The sequence below is a fragment of the Cupressus sempervirens genome, chromosome 11, assembly GCF_028749045.1.
Source record: "Cupressus sempervirens isolate cs-2001-9-10 chromosome 11, ASM2874904v1, whole genome shotgun sequence".
In the NCBI taxonomy this organism is placed as follows: domain Eukaryota; kingdom Viridiplantae; phylum Streptophyta; class Pinopsida; order Cupressales; family Cupressaceae; genus Cupressus; species Cupressus sempervirens.
The window spans coordinates 653,893,151-653,910,015 of record NC_143128.1 but is presented as its reverse complement, the minus strand read 5'-3'; the positions used below and the strand labels follow the sequence as shown (position 1 = coordinate 653,910,015).

General features: G+C 32.6%; 1 pseudogene; it reads right to left on the bottom strand.

The window, feature by feature from the left end:
- Window positions 1–203: 203 nt before the first annotated feature.
- The window catches only part of LOC149531472 (putative methyltransferase PMT18), a 93,008-nt pseudogene continuing 76,346 nt past the window's right edge, over window positions 204–16,865 (bottom strand).

The window sequence follows — 16,865 nt, the reverse complement described above, 5'->3', positions numbered from 1 at the left end:
AGATTTCTATTTCAAAATATATGTTTTGATTGGTCTTAATGCCAATTAATCTTGAAGGTTTCAAAAATTTATTGACATCATAATATGTACTTTGATTGTTCTTAAAACCAATTTAACCTTGAAGATTTCAAAAACTTATTAATCTTCAACATACCCATGGAGGATTTCTGCATAACATAATATATGAACACTGAAATAGACCATTACCTGTCTTGATACATGCTGAAGACACCACTGCTGTGAATCAAGTCATAAGTTTTGGGATATTTTGAAAAAGGCCTCACACCTGCAATCCAAAAAAATGCCTTTGTCATACCATCCAAATAGGCTTAATAGTGTACTCTTGGTGAGTCCAAGTACCAAAACCATGTTATCTCATGTCACACAATTTATGTTAATATTTTGGAAAGCACTTGGGTGGTAATTTTTCATGGCAGGGGTTTGTGGAAAGTCATAACTTGAAGATATGTGAAGGTTACATCTAGGTTTAACTTTGAAGAAAAACTAGCCAAGAAATTGTTAGGGACTTCTTACATTAAACAACAAAATATCTTCAATTTGGGAGTTGTTCATTCAGTTCCCATTTCACCTTAACTCTAATCATGAGGTGTAGTAAGGTCAGATGCTATATCAAATTTTAGAAAATAGTCACAATATTATTGGGTAACTCTGGATTTGACTGCATTGTCCATTTTTTATTAACACTTTGGATCATATTCTATGATCAATCAATTCTATATTCATATGAATCACAGAGTATGATTTGAAATGTTAATAAAAAATTGTTAATGGCATCAAATCCAAAAACCATCCAACAATTTATCATAGACTATAGAAACTTCATGCATGTAGGGCAAAATGTTACCTAATTATGGGTCCAATAATGTATCATAGACTGTAGAAACTGCATGCATGCAGGGCACAATGTTGGCTAATTGTGGGTCCAATATTAGATTTGAGAATATGCCCAAAAAAATTTTTGTTACCAGTTGTGATAAGTACCAATTAATCCACTACATAGATGGCACCAAGAGTATTTAGTTTTGCATTCGATGGAACCACATTCATGACCCATGAGTGATCATTTGCCAAGGCAGTAGAAAAGCCTCCCAAATCAGAGTTCATGTCCATGATGTTTCTATATCGTCCTTGCCCCAGATAGCCATTAAGCATTTTGTAGTATGAAACTCTCTCATTCCATAGTTTTTTATCTTCACCAAACTTTTCAGCTATAATTCCAGGGAGATTGCCACTACTTATCCTCAGAGGGACAATTGTAAGATGTTTTGGCCACTTTTCTAAAGCCCCCCCTACAACATCATGGATATCATTCACCTTTGGAAGTGGTGTTATGCAATTTTCTATCTTCTTATACCTTCCATTCAGCAAGAATTCAAATTGTCAACAACAAAAACAAATCAAACAAAGCTAAGCTATAAAGATGATCTAATAGATTGACATATATTCCTAATTTAAACTAAAAGATGTTGAGGAGAGGCTCTCATACCAAAATCTTATAATGTTTCATTCTTGAAGACTTATATTGCTATAAAATAAAAATGGGTAAAATTATGTACCAAGCAGCATCAGGGTTGTCAGCTTCACATATTTGGGGTGTTTTGTAAAAACGTCTTCTTTTAACACAATAAATATGGTTTGTGGGCTTTTACCATATAGTGAGGTCACCTATTGAACAACCTTCTTCTAACATAGATTATTTGCAACATCTTTAATTGCATCTTACTTTTCTTTCAAGTTCTCTAGAGTTCTTTCCCAACCCTTGTGATAATTTTGCCAATTTATAGGAGGACCAAATAAAATCCAATATCCACCAGGCCTCAACACCCTATCCACTTCTAGTAAGTAAATGCCATATGGTGGGAAAAATCATAGATTAGCTTAGAAAAACAAATTCCATCCATTACTAAAGCTCTATTGAAGAAATAGGTTGGATTTAGATAATTACCATAGTCTTTCCATGGAATAAGACAACGAGAGTAGTGAGTCATATCAAATGATCTTGTTGGATATGGTATCCTTTTAGAAGCCATGATACCAATCATTTTTGGAACACCACATTCCAGAGAAAACTATACTTGTGCTTCATGTGTATCCCTCAGTGAAAAGGACATGGTTAAAATGTTTCTCTTTAGCAGGTAGGCACCCCAACTAGCAACCTACAAATCATTATGAAAGAGAGTCACTCTCCAATTCTGGTAGTTGATGTATGTGATCAAATGAACAATCAATATCAATTTCATTTGATTTATGAAAAATGTAAATATATAACTTACTATTTGTCTATGTTAGTAGAAAGCAAGTCAGTACAATCAATGAGAAAGTTTAACTTGTAAGAAATAAAGTGATTTTTGATCTACTGGTCAGATGCTTTGATCGTTGAACTTTTAGAAGCCTTAAGTTCAAACAAGAAATGGAAGGTTCTTTAGGGCAACTCAATCTTGTACCAAAAGTAAGAGATTATTCATAGTAGTAGAAACTGTTAGGAGAAAGGATAATTTGACCTGAAAAAGTAACTTGGGAATGCCTATTAGAACACAGTATAACTATACATTAGTCTTAAGTACCTCCCTAGGCAAATCCCCAAGGAATTAGATTTTGGGGAAGGCCAAATTATATACTTTCTCATGAAATGATGTAAGTTGACCAAGAGATTTGTCTTACATCAGCCACATTAAAAGATCTGACTATTTAGAGTCCTAATATGATACATAAAGACTTCATCTCAAAAAATTCAAGGCTACAACATGTAAATCAAAAAATTGTATCAATGGCTGGAGTCTTATAGTTTAGTAGACCAATAGAAAATAACTTATAAGAGCACTCCAAATTTTACAGGATCTAGTAGTCTAGTTGCATTGCTATAGACCAACATTCAGATCACTCATTCATTGCTATAAATTGATGAAAATATGATGCCTCCATTGAATGATTTTCAAAAGGTAATGTCCATCTTACTAAAGCACACATAGATCACATCTAATTCATATTTCCTTTTATATCTTATTGAAGAGAATATATTTCCTTGAGGAAAACATTTCTATGCATTAATATGTTTCGATCTTTTAGTCATCTTCATTATTTTATGCATTAATCACATTAGTCATTGCTATTAGGATTAGTCAAGGCATGCTGTTGATAGCACCTAAGTAACTTTCACCTTGTGACATCTCTTTGAGGCATTTTGCAAATAATTAAGATACATTGAAAAGTATTTTAACTTACTATCTATGACTTTTAGTAATTCACAATGGTACCAAATCATGCAATAAAATATAAATTTAGCCTTCAACAACCTTCCACATTATGTTTCTATATATCAAGTATAATGGTGTCTGTGTTTTTGAGATGATGGTTGAATGGAATATTGAACTATGAAATGATTTTGAAATTGTTTTTTGTTCATTTCTATATCATTCAACCACAAACCATAGTTAGTATTTCTACATTACAACATACTGAAATGGTGATTGCCTTTTTTAAATCAAAGTTTTAGGGTGCAACATAATATTATTGTTCACATTTAAACTTTCTCAATGCTGGAAATTTAAATAACATTTCCTCTCTTTTTTAACAAGGGGAAGCACATGGCTTCAGGTATCTTTGTTCAATGTGGTTGTTCAAGCACATACGTGTAGTTAAGAAATCTGACCCTCTAATGTTTTTGGTTGTTGACAAGGAATGGGAAGCCATAAATGATTTAAGGAGAGAAATAGTAAGACTCTAACAAGGAATGAGTGACTTACAACATATGGTGGAAACTTGCATGGACATGTAGTTGGAGTTGCAATGCTCTATCGGGAAAGAGGTCTCTACTACTTTAAACTATTCAAATGGAGGCCAGGGTAAGTCTTTCATGACAATAAAATTCTAGAATTTAGGTTTTATTTAGCTCAACCTTTATATTCTTATCATGTGGTAGGTGTCTTAAGTCTATTGTGAGATTGATGACAGTAGTTCCACTAGTTTACATGATGTCATGTTTCAGAAGTTTAGCAATGCCTAGGATTTTTATTTGAATAGTTCTTCATAATTAATACTATAAAAAGGGATCAGTCTATTTTTATTTTTTGAAAAATGAGATTTTCCTCTAATGTAAGAACCGAGGTTTATTTTGTATTTTCTCGTTCCTTTATATTTCATTGATTGTTGATACCATTAGTTTCTTGTTATGCACTAACATTAGTTCTTCTATTATATCTAACTTATACCTTAGTGTAGCTGTATGGTATACTCTTAAGATTAAGTGGTTTTCATGCCCTTTGTTAATGAAATCATGTAATAAGAGGAATGTGATTTCAATGCAAGAGCTAGGAGTTTATTTTGTATTCTTTCCTTTGTATTGCAATGTTGATACCTTCAAATTCTTGTTGTATATAAAGTTAATTCTTAATTGTACATGTTTGCCCCATTTTACAAAATGTGAATATCCAACAAAAATGAGAGCTATATTGGGTGCCCATTTGCCCCATTTTACCCAAGTGCAGGTGAAGCTAGTGAAAGGCTCATTTGATTTCTTGGGCATCAATTATTATACTAGAATGTATGTCATCGATGACAACTCTACCCAAAACCCATTGAACAAAAATTTTACACAAGATGCCCAAGCCACATTAATCTGTGAATGAAGTATATTTTTAATTATCAATAACTACTTTTAAATAGTTAAAAACTCTTATTTCTAGTATTCAGAAATTGGGTTGAGTAAAGTGGATTCCAATAAAATATTAGATGGTATTATTTATTTGTTTATTTACAACTCTCCTCCCTTTTAGCAGATGAACATGATGGTGTTTTGATTGGACCTCAGGTAAGCTTGGAAAACCTAAAGTTATAAAAGTAGTAACTCAATATTTTTGAGATAATAATTTGATCCAAAGCATGGAATGATTTATCAGGGAGGAGAAAATTGGCTACATCTTTATCGAAGAGGGATTAGGGAGTTACTCAATTATGTGAAATACAAATACAACAATCCACCTGTTTATATCACAGAGAATGGTATAATACAAATATATGAATTATATTTTTTTTCCCTTACCAAAATCGTATTCTTCTTTTCATAATAACTTTTTTGCCTACTAAGCATAGTAATCTTCCATTACTAGATGTTGTTATTCTTCACACTGAGTATAGCAATGTCTAATTCTCTTCTAGCTATGTTATTATTATTCATTCACTTATTCCTAAAAAACATTGTGATTAGTTATGTCCACTATTCTTTTGTAATTGATATGTTTGGTTAACATGTGATATAATGCAACTAATTAAACGTTTTAAACGTAATGTTGTTGCAACTCTTATAAAACTAATTGTCATCTTCCCGAGGACTCTTGATAGAAAGTTATGTTGAAACATTGAAAACTCATTGAAAATCATAGGAAAACATAGAAAAGATCATCCTCAAATGATAGCCATAAATACAAGGAATCCAATTATAATTGTTAAATAAGGTTTAGGGAGTTATTGCACAAATTTACTATACACCAAACAAATAGGAAGGTAGACACTGAAGTAGCTATGGCTCTAGAAATGACAGTATGAATCTAAATAAAACCATTTACACACATACGTAATCTTAAAACATATTTTCAACCATAACTATATGGAAAACACTTCAAATGTTTGTAATCAATGATATAGGCTCTGTTGGATGCATCCAAATGGGTGATAGTGAAGAACTGTTTGGGATCAGCAAATACCTTGAAAGTTTTGCATTCTCAATATAGTTGCATTAAAAATAGTACACTAGAACTACATACCATTAGTAGAGTGTGAATCCATGAACCTTGATCCTATGGATATAGGGTATGTAGGCAGTCTGGGTTATAAAGGATGTTCCTAGTAGTATCTAAGTATCTTGAATATAGCTAAGAGTGATAACATTATATTGTTAATGAAAAAAATTATAACCAACAATGTACAACATGCCTTGATACTTAGGAAGGTACTTGTACCTACCCAAAAGCATGAAAGTCGAGGAGGGGCCCATGACTTAAATGTGGCAATTGTCAAGAGCTTAGATGAACACTCATGTCTTATCATGGAAGAAGCATACAAAAATAAATATCCTTATGATTGGAAGACAAAAAATCCTATAATATTTAGAGCAACAGAATAGTCCCTTTAAGTATTTCAATATTCTTAGCTTCTTTGAGGCATTCTATAAAACAATTCACATGCTTTGCCTATGATTTGACATTTTGCATGCATCCTACACTCTCTCATCCTAATGATGGATTATAGAGAGTGATCTAAAATGATGATGCTAAAAAACACACACTGTCAAATCCAAAATGAACTTGCATTGCAAATGGATTGTGAAAATTTGATATTGTTAATTTTGCATGCATGTCTACTAGGAAAATCACAACTTAAACATATATAATTGTGATTTTCTAGGTAGACATGCATGTAAAATTAAAAAATCAGATTTCCACAATCCATTTGTAATGAAAGTTTGTTTTGGATTTGATTGTGTGTGTTTTTTAGCATCATCATTTCATATCACTCTCTGTAATCCATCATCAGGATGAGAGAGTGAAGGATGCATGTAAAATGTCAAATCATAGGCAAGGTATGTGAACTATTTTATAGAATGCCTCAAAGAAAATATTGACCAACCATTGGTCAAAATTTTGACCAATAGCTAATCAAAAACCACCGGGTACTAGTTAAAATTTTGACCAACCCCTGAAAGCTTTCTACCAAGCATTGGTCAAAATTTCAAACAATGCATGGTAGCTTTCAACCATGCAGTGGTAAAAAATTTAACCAACAAATAAAAGTTTCCCACCAATCATTGGTCGAGATTTTTGACCAATGCCTGGTATCTTTCGACCAAAAATTGGTCAAAATTTTTGACTGAAAAAACTTCAACCAATTGGTTGGTCCAAATTCTGACCAACCACAGTTGAAATTTTGACCAATAATGGTCAAAAAATGGGGTCAAATGTACTAGTGAATTATGATGATATTAAGAAATAATATGTTAGTAAGACATGCAAAAATATTAGTAGATATGTACATCACCTTGATGACAAGTATATATATATATATATATATATATATATATATATATATATATATATATATATATATATATATATATATATATATATATATATATATATATATATATATATATATATATATATATATATATATATATATATATATATATATATATATATATATATATATATATATATATATATATATATATATATATATATATATATATATATATAATTTGGAAGATGACTTTTGGTTTAGACATTGGAATTGATTAAGGGAAAATTAATTGGTAAATGGGTAAGCTTTTATTCATGGAAGGAAATTTTTATGATATAAGTCAACTATCATGGAAGTAGGGAGAGTTGATAAGTTACTAAGAAAGTGTGTGTTTGTGTGTGTGTGTGTGTGTGTAGTAGTGAGTTGATAGGTTACATGTTAATAAGAGGCATTGATAACTTAAGTTAGTTAGTAACTGGTATCAATAGCTCATATACGATAAACTATGTTTAGTAGTTAATCGGTTGAGTGAACATAGTAGTATTAGCAGATAGATTTAATTGATGGTATATAAAATGTAACTAAACTAAAATAAAGTTAAGCTACTAAGATGAAACAAAAATGCAAGAAAGTAGAGCTAGAAACTTGGTTCTAGCCCCATGGTGGGCACCAAAAAATGAAAGTCAAGAGGGGCTTAATCAAGGATGGAGGATGCATCATGAGGGATCCATGTGCACAAGTATCTCACCTAATCAAGACCAATGATGGAGTTCAAAAGGTGAGAGATGTGTGGAGGAGAAAGAAGATTTCACCCACCTTGGAAAGTGTGCACCTCAAATGAGACAAAAAGCCTTTTCTTTTATTTTTAAAATAGGAATAATATTTTATGTGTGCACACTTAGGATGGGAATTGGGGATTTTTATTTGATTGAAAGGTGGAAACTTCTCTCAATTAAATAAAAGACTTAGGATAAATTGGTCAAACCATAGGTCATAATCAAATAAAATAGAAAAATGATGATTTGATCAAAGATGAGCGATTAATAAATTATACAAAATTTCTAGAATGGGGGATCATAGTCTAGATGACCATTTTTAGGTTATTGTAATGAATATGGATTCTGTGTCTAACTTGGGGTACTCTAGCCTTTGTTGCTTAGTATGCTTCCTAGAAGTTAACATCAAATCTATAGATTACTACTTCATCTATCTCTTTCAATGTACACATCTTACAAATTTCTTTATGAATTATGTACAATCCTAAATAAATTGATTATCTATGCACACATTCAATATAGGAGGTGAGCATCCTTGACATTAGGTCTCTCTTTTCTTTACATGCACATATGCTAAATCTCATCTATGGGCTACACATAACAATTTTTTAAAGTCTCATATATGTGTAATGCATCCTTAGTAAACCTTTACCGGGCTAATATGAAGAACATTGATCTATGGGTGAGTCTTCTAATGGGTTAACTAGTAGGTTACAACCTCATTAGACTATTTTGATTTCATCTTTTGCAACATCTTTTTTAGTTATTCATAATGGAGTGTGAAATCTATTGAGAAAGATAATCACCCTCTATTAATTCATTTATCTCTCCTTCATTATCATTTTGGAGTTAGAAATTTTTTCAAATCCCTTGGGGCTTGATTCTTTCTCTTCTAGGTCTTAATAAGAGTATCTTATACCTTGTGATTTACTTTACCAAGAATTTGGATTGATTCCATACTCTCGCTAAAGTGGGGGATAATGTATCATCTTAAATTAGAATCACTATAATTTAATGAAGGTTGCACACATATTTAATGTGAGATCATCAATCTCCTCTTCTCTTTAATCTCTTCTTCCCTTTTCTAGTCCTTCCAACTAGGTGGAATTGGGGTAAAATGTATTAGATCATCCTTAAAGATCCTATTTAATGGTGTTAAGATTGAGGTAGGATATATTTCTTGTAAGGTAATTCCTTTCATCCATCTATCCACTTGGAATATGCTCCTCCCATCAAAATGGGATTTCCTCAAAATCAAGACCTAATTTCAGGGTTTTGAGATCTATTTTGGAGCCTTCAGACAACCTTTGGGGTTTGTACACCTAATAATTAGGGGTAAAATTTTCACCTAACCAATAATGGTGTAATTTTCCCTTGATGAAGCCTTATTTTGGCTCCCCTCTTTGAGTCTCATGTTCTAGGATGTTCAGGTGTTAAATTCTAGTTTTGTCATCTTGTGAGAGTTAGTTAATTATGAGCTCTATATAAACCCTTCTATTTTATCCATTTTCATCTCCATACATTCACAAGAAAGAAGATCTAATCATCAAATGCTCAAGCATCCACAAGTTCAAGCTCTCTAGTGCTCTTGCATTCAATTTCAAGCCTTCAAGGATTCCTCTATTGAAGATCAGGGATTCAAGTGTTCAAGAAATTGAAGGATTTTATCTTAAATAACTTCCTCAATCCATTCAAGATCCTTTGTCACATCTTCTACATCCATTCATTTTCATCTTCTTGGTCCAAATCCATTTGTGAAGTCAAGCACATTGCATTCAATTCAAGAGATTCAACATTGTAACATGAATTTGTACATTTACCTTACATTCATGTTATTTCAATTGGTTCAATTCAACGTTAACTCCTAAACTAGAGATTGACTGAGGTAACCTCCCCCTCGCTTTTCAACCACAAAAAAAAAAAAAATTATTGCAAGTTATGGATCTTGAATCAACAAATCGGTTGCAGGTTAGAGTACCCTTTTCAACTTTCTTTCAAATTGTGAAATCAACATCTGCCTCACACTCAATCATCAAGGGTGCACTTCACCCTTGATGATCTATTTCTCTTCTAAAGCACTAGTTCACCCCTAAAATATTGGTGAAAGATTTTTGGGTTTTGTTTGTTGTGCAATTTCAGGCCTAAAATAGAATGCTTCCACTCATTTTGATCAATATAGCCAGCAAAAAATAGACTTCAAAGTTGTATTTACTTACCTTCTTTGTCCTTTCAATATATCTATGTAGATCTACTTTCCTTCACACACATACATGAAGAACATTTAAGGAATTGGATACCATTTCCCTATTCTTCTTAGACCTAGTTTGCATTAGTGCTCCTTGTTCATTTGGTTAGCATTAATCTTCCTAGACCAAGTTCTTCAGAATTAGGGTTAGAAGAGTCATTTTCCTTATCTTCTCTCCCCTTATATGCATATATGTAAGTAGATTATGTGATGAACATAGGTTTTTTATTCTTGATCATATTTCCCCCTTCACACATACATGTTGAAAAGGTAAAATTCTCACACCCATCCAATTGGTTGATGGAATTGCATAAAAAAGTAAGTTGAACACTAGTTCTCCATTACCTGACATTTAAAAATAAGAAACGAAAGATAAAATGAAGTAAACCCATAAAAATAAGAAGGCCCTACCTTGTAACCAAAAGGGTTGAAATGGGAAATGAAGCCATAAAATAATGGGCTCGTTGAATGCACTAAAACTCTCATCTTAACAAGACTTCCCCACTAAAAATACAATGAGACCGACCTTGCGATGATCCACCAAGCCAATCCCTCCCAATGAGAAACTTTTTGTTTCAACACAACAAAGGTTTGAGCATTTTTCTCTTGAAACATTAGATTAAAACATGAGAAGTGAGAAATAAAGTTCTCATTTCCCAATATAAGCACTTTTTCCAAAGTGGCTTATGAATTAGGTTAATAAAATAACTTACTAACCAATTTTCCACTTTCCCAAATTAAATCTAGAAATTCCAATAAAATTGGAATCAACTACACTAAAATTAGCTAGGAAATATAATAAATAAAATCAAATAAAGAGAATTCCTCTAACCCATTAAAAAAAAATTTAGTTAACATTTTACATGACCACTATGGATTTGTAAATATAGAGACATGCTCAAGGGTCTAATCACATAATGCCTTATGAATTAGGATTTACAAATTACCAAAGCGTTAAAATAATTGATATAAGGATACGTCACCCATATGAGAACAATATTAGCCCAACATGAAAGGTCCAATCACTAACTGCATGTATGACTAGTGGGTTTATAATTAGTAGACAATAAATGAACACAATCAAGTGTAGATGCACAATGTTGGTTAACAGCTTGTCCCTCTTTCTAACTTGGCTTTACCTTGACTCTAGGTGTCTAGAATTTGAGGAAATAGAAGGATGTCACCAACAAATGGGTCAGTGTATGTGTTATATCACTGCCCTCTAAATTATAAGGTACAACTCCCTTATATGCAAGATATACTTGGAATGATGTTTTTATGTGATCAAAAGGGTGCATATGGGTATGCTCTTAACTTGAGAGAAGAAGAGGCTAACCAAATTACTCATAGACATAAAAAACTTAGGCAAGGTTTTAGGTGTAAAACTAACTCTACTCCTAAATGCATATATGACTATAGGATGCAAGGAGATGTAATGGAAGAAGAACATCCATGGCCCTAAGTGGCTCTCTAACTAGTCAAGGATACCCAGTGGTAAACTACTAGTACGTTTCAATCCTAACTTCACATCACAAATGTAGGATGCTATGAAGCTCTAGAAAAGAGCAAAAATACCTATGAAAGGTAGCACTATGACTACCCATACTATTAACATGGTGCTAACACTCTGATTAGCCCAAATACTAATAGCTTCACAAGTACTTTTCCTACAATTCTAGAAAGATTAATCTACATGAATATTAGCTCAGCTGAAGGAGACAATGACAGAAACCTAGGCATACTAGTTCTAAGTGGAATTAAAACATCACATTACCTAGTTGCAGACATCAATCCTTTCTACTAACTTATAAAATTACATATATAGGCCCCCTCTTAGGTTTCTTGGCTTGTTATAGATTCATTAGTTACATTAACAAATAAATCCAATAGTCATCCATTACAATTCAATACATTAGAGAAAGAAAAGTAGAAATGGTTAGAAACCTTCAAAATGGTTCAAATTCCTCTCTGACCTATAATAGTCACCTTGGCGCCAAATCCATATAATTTGTATTCCAATGATCACCACAAGTTTAAACTTTGTCCATCAATCTCAAATTAATGATCATGATTAAAATTTAATAATGCTCTTTATTTTCCTTGTCGCTTCTTGTTATTTGCATGATATCTTCTTCTAATGCAATGATGTGATTATTAGCTCTCGATGTTTTTCTGTGTTGACTCAAGGTTGCATTTAACAACCTACAACCATTCAAACACATATTGTCACTCTTTTTCAGCATTAAATCATGATTAACATTAACCACTTGCGACATTGTGATGTTTGTTTTAATGTTTAATTGTTAACACTTTCGCCAGGTCACAACTTAACATGTCTCCATTTTTATAACCACAAAAAAAGTGTGACAATTGTGTATTAACCATAATCACACCTTTGCAACATTCTTTAAGAGTTAATCATAACCTCTTGTGAAAATGTGATCACTTGCTTTCACTATTTCACAGCTTTAACTCGTGATTAACATTACATTGCCTATGACCATGAGATCAATGGCTTTCATAGCCTCACCATGTTAACTCTTGTTTATCTTTAATCACTTGCAAAAATATGATAAGCATTGATCTTAAAGAGTTGATGGATAAGATTAGAAGGTCTTAGCATTCTTGTTCACTTCTATAGTGTGGGTCAATCTTCCAGCTGTGTACATCATGGTAGACAAGTGGCACTATTTCAATGGTTGAAGAGTTTGGTGATTGTAGAATATGATGGCCTTGTGTGAAAACATGTCATTTTGTTTTCTTTGTTGCATCTTCATGACTGTTTTTCATGCAACACCTTTAACTGGTATGATGACGCAATCACTAACTACTATCTTATTTTGTGGCTTCGCAACTTTAAGTGTCTTGACTATATTTCTACCTGTAATGATGCAATGACTAGCATTTCATGGATTCAAAACTTTCTGTTCCTAATATCTATTTAGGCTTATGATGCTATGATTATCTTTTAATATTTAAATGCTAACACTTTCACAAGCTTACAACTTGAAAAGCTCAATTGTCGGTGTCACCTATGATGTTGTGATGACTACCTAAATTAACTACCAATTCTTCTCACATCTTCAAACATCAACTCGAATAATTTGGCTAATTGTGTGTGATGTTGCACTCTTTTAAATTTAACTATTCAGATTACTTTTTGTGGTTTCATACCCTTAGCTTATAATTAATCCTAACCACATGTGACTATGCAAAAGCTTAAATCTTAACTATCATATTAATTATTTACATCATCACAACTTGAAAAGATTTAACTGTTCTAGAATTTTATCAAAATAATGAGATGATGCATACCTTCAACCAACTTACTCATTCAATTAGATGTTTCTCACAACATCATGACCTTGACTTCCAGTTAATGTTAACACCATGCAAACATGCATCCTATAGCTTTTCACTTCTTTGTAACTCTAACCTTAGGTAATCTCTAACTCCTTGCAACCTTGTGATCTTCATATTTTCACTTCTTTGCAACTTAAAAGTCTTCTAAGCCAAATCCAAGTACGATCATGAAATCCTTTCAAATTTTGACATAGACATTCAGATGTGATATGCATGGTTGATATGAGAGCACATCTAGTCTCCACCAAATCTAACCATGTTCTTATACACTTTTACATATTTTAGTGCTTATTTTGCATCAAAGTCAATTGGTCATTCTTTAGCTTTTTCATGTATTTGCAACATGTTCTTTATTCTCAGTCTTTGTTTTCTTCATTGTCATTTTTCTCTGGATATGCCCATAATATTTTCATTCGATCTACATCATGTTTTCAATGGAACACTTGATCATAGAGTTAGGATTTCTTATGAATAGAATAGTTTCTCTCTCTCATCTAGGGAATGTATTAACTTACGCTTCCCATCCTAATCACCTAGCATGACTAAAAGTATTTGCATTTTTCTTGTATTCCCACCTAGGCAACTCAAAGGGAAAGATGAGAGAGGAAACTCTAATGGAAACCTATACCAAGACAAGACATGAAACATTGATTTAGTATTTGACCTAAAAGTTTAAAGATGGGGGACTAAAAATGTGGCAACATCTAGCTCTAACTAGGGAAATAGGCATGCTAGTGCCTAGGCAGGAACCTAGAAATCTTTGGTTTCACAAAAAGCTTGGCAAGAACACAAAATGCAATAGGCTAGCTACTTCTTTTATTATAGAAAAAACCAAATAGAAAAGATCAATGCCTAGTTCATTGGGTTATAGAGTCTAAAGCATCATAGGGAGATGCTATGCATTTGGGTGGTAGAAAATAAGGAAGCCAACACAAAGGAAAGCAAGGAAAGACAACTATAGTAAACATACACCTAACCTAACATATTTACGGAGGTGAGATGAATCTCACCATAGAAACTAGCAGAAAAAGATAGTTAGGTGAATCCACTTACTAATTCACTAAAGTAGGATCCATTCATCCATAATTGATTTTTCTCTCTAAGAAAGATTCCTACTTGTAGCAGCATCAAAGGCATGGTAACTTCAACTCTCCAAGTAGTATGCAAGATTTGATTAGAAACCCGTTCAGATCCAAATAACCATGTTTCATTATATATTACCTTATCCTTCTCAGGTCCTTTGATAATCTCTTTTGTATAATCTTCTAGGAGAGGAAGATGGTCATTCACCTCCTTATTAGGAGAAAAGTGATTGGCACCAAGGACTTAAATTACCCTCTTACATAATTGTGCTTCATCAACCAAGATAGAGAAATTGTTCTCCTACACAAGCTCTATTATTGGATGGGTACCCACTTCATTGCATTCAAGAACAAATTCTCCCTTAGCTATGTAGTGATCTTCTTTCTCCATATCCTCCATTGCATTTTCATTTTCTTCAAGAATGAGATCAGTAAGAATAAACATAGGAGAAGGAGAAGAAAACTCAACCATTAAAGAACCCTCTACAATTTGATTTGGTTATGGACTTAGGCCATCAAGTTATTCTTCTTTCCTTACATCCTCTAGTGTGTTAATAGTTTTCTCCATAAAGGTTTCACACTTTGGATTAATGATGTCTAGTTTATAAGGATGAGAAACAACAAAAAACAACTCATCCTCAACAGTTAAATCTATCATACCGAAGTTATTATGAGAGATTTATATTTTCCACTCCACTACATCTTCAAAGGAGTTATGAACATTCAACAAGCTCTCAAATAATACATCCACCATTAACCCTTATCTAACAAGTCCATTTTCATCGAGGGAGAATTTGTCAATAGGTGATGACCAAAAGAGAAGAATTTCTTTTTCTATACCTTCTACTTTCTTTTTTTCATCTAGGACTTGTTCTTAATCATTAGAGGTAAGGTCATGGTGATTAGAAATGAAATTTCCAAAGAAAGTGGTCTCATAAAAAGGCTCTTCCTCATCATCAGTGATTGGTGTTCTATAAGGGATAGGGTCTAATTGAGGCATGACGTAACTGAGGTTTTCTTCTTCAATCATTGAGATTCCTATGTTATCTTTACATTTATAATGAGAATATTTAGCAACTTGAGGATTGGCATTCATGATATCCCATTTAGGGTGTTCAACAAAAGAATCTATAATCTCAATAGGATGATATACGATTTGACACATTTCATACTAAGACTCAATAGTGAACATCCCCATTACCAAGATTCTTAGTGTCTTATATTCCTTTCATCAATGCTAATAAATTTAAGCTCTTTTCAATCCTAATAACTTCTTGTTTGGTGGTTTCAAGATCAAATACCTCAATCTCTTCTAGTTGATGTCTTATCTCTGAAGGCATAGCTAGGATGAAGAATATAGCTTGGTTGTATGAATTGGGCATGTTGTCTTTAGGAATCTTGGTTAGTATTTAATCAAACTAGTCCATGAAATCTTTAATCCCTTTATAAGAATTCCTTTGATCTCCAAAAGGTTGAGTACTAGTGTAGTCACATCTTCTTCTTCTTTTGAAGGACATGCATGAGTTATTTCTTCTTCATATTGATAAGGCTCTTCACTCTCAACATTTATCTCTTCAAATGTAGGTTTCCTTTTGATTGATTTCCTTTCTAAACTTCTTGTTCATTCAAGAATGAAAAGTGATAAGAAACAAGGTCATGTGGAACTTCTAAAACTTCATCATCATTCACCTTCACTTCTTCACTTAAATTCAATACCCTTCTTTTGCAATGCTACAACAACTTTGTTTTCACTTACAACTCTTTCATCTTGTGATACCTGGCACAAACACTTCTCCATAACAAAACTAGTGTGCACTCTTCTTCAATGCTCAAATTTGATTTTCTTTAACAAATAATGCTTTCTCTAAAAGCATCAAACATATCACACAATACTAGATCACGAGTTTGATGAAGTTCTATAAAGGAAAGATCTAGCCTCTTCCCCTTCACAATTTTAAAAGGCATGGTCCTTTTAATTAGAGTTTCCAATCCTGAACATACATGATAATTTAAAATATAGGAGAATACTAATCTTTGAGATACAAGAGATCCTATTAGGATTGATTCTTAGTAGAATCATTTGATAACTAGAAATTTATTCAAGTTTCCCTAGTAGAGTTGCCAAAAAATACTGGTTAATAGTTTGTCCCTCTTTCTAACTTGGCTTTATCATGACTCTAGACACCCTAAATGTGAGGGAAAAAAAGGATGTCACCAATAACTAGATCAGTGTATGTGTTATATCACTATCCTCTAAATTATAAGGTATAACTTCCTTATATGAAAGATATACTTGCAATGATGTTTTTATGTGATCAAAATGGTGACTATGGGTATGCTCTTACCCTGAGAGTAGAAGAGGCTAGC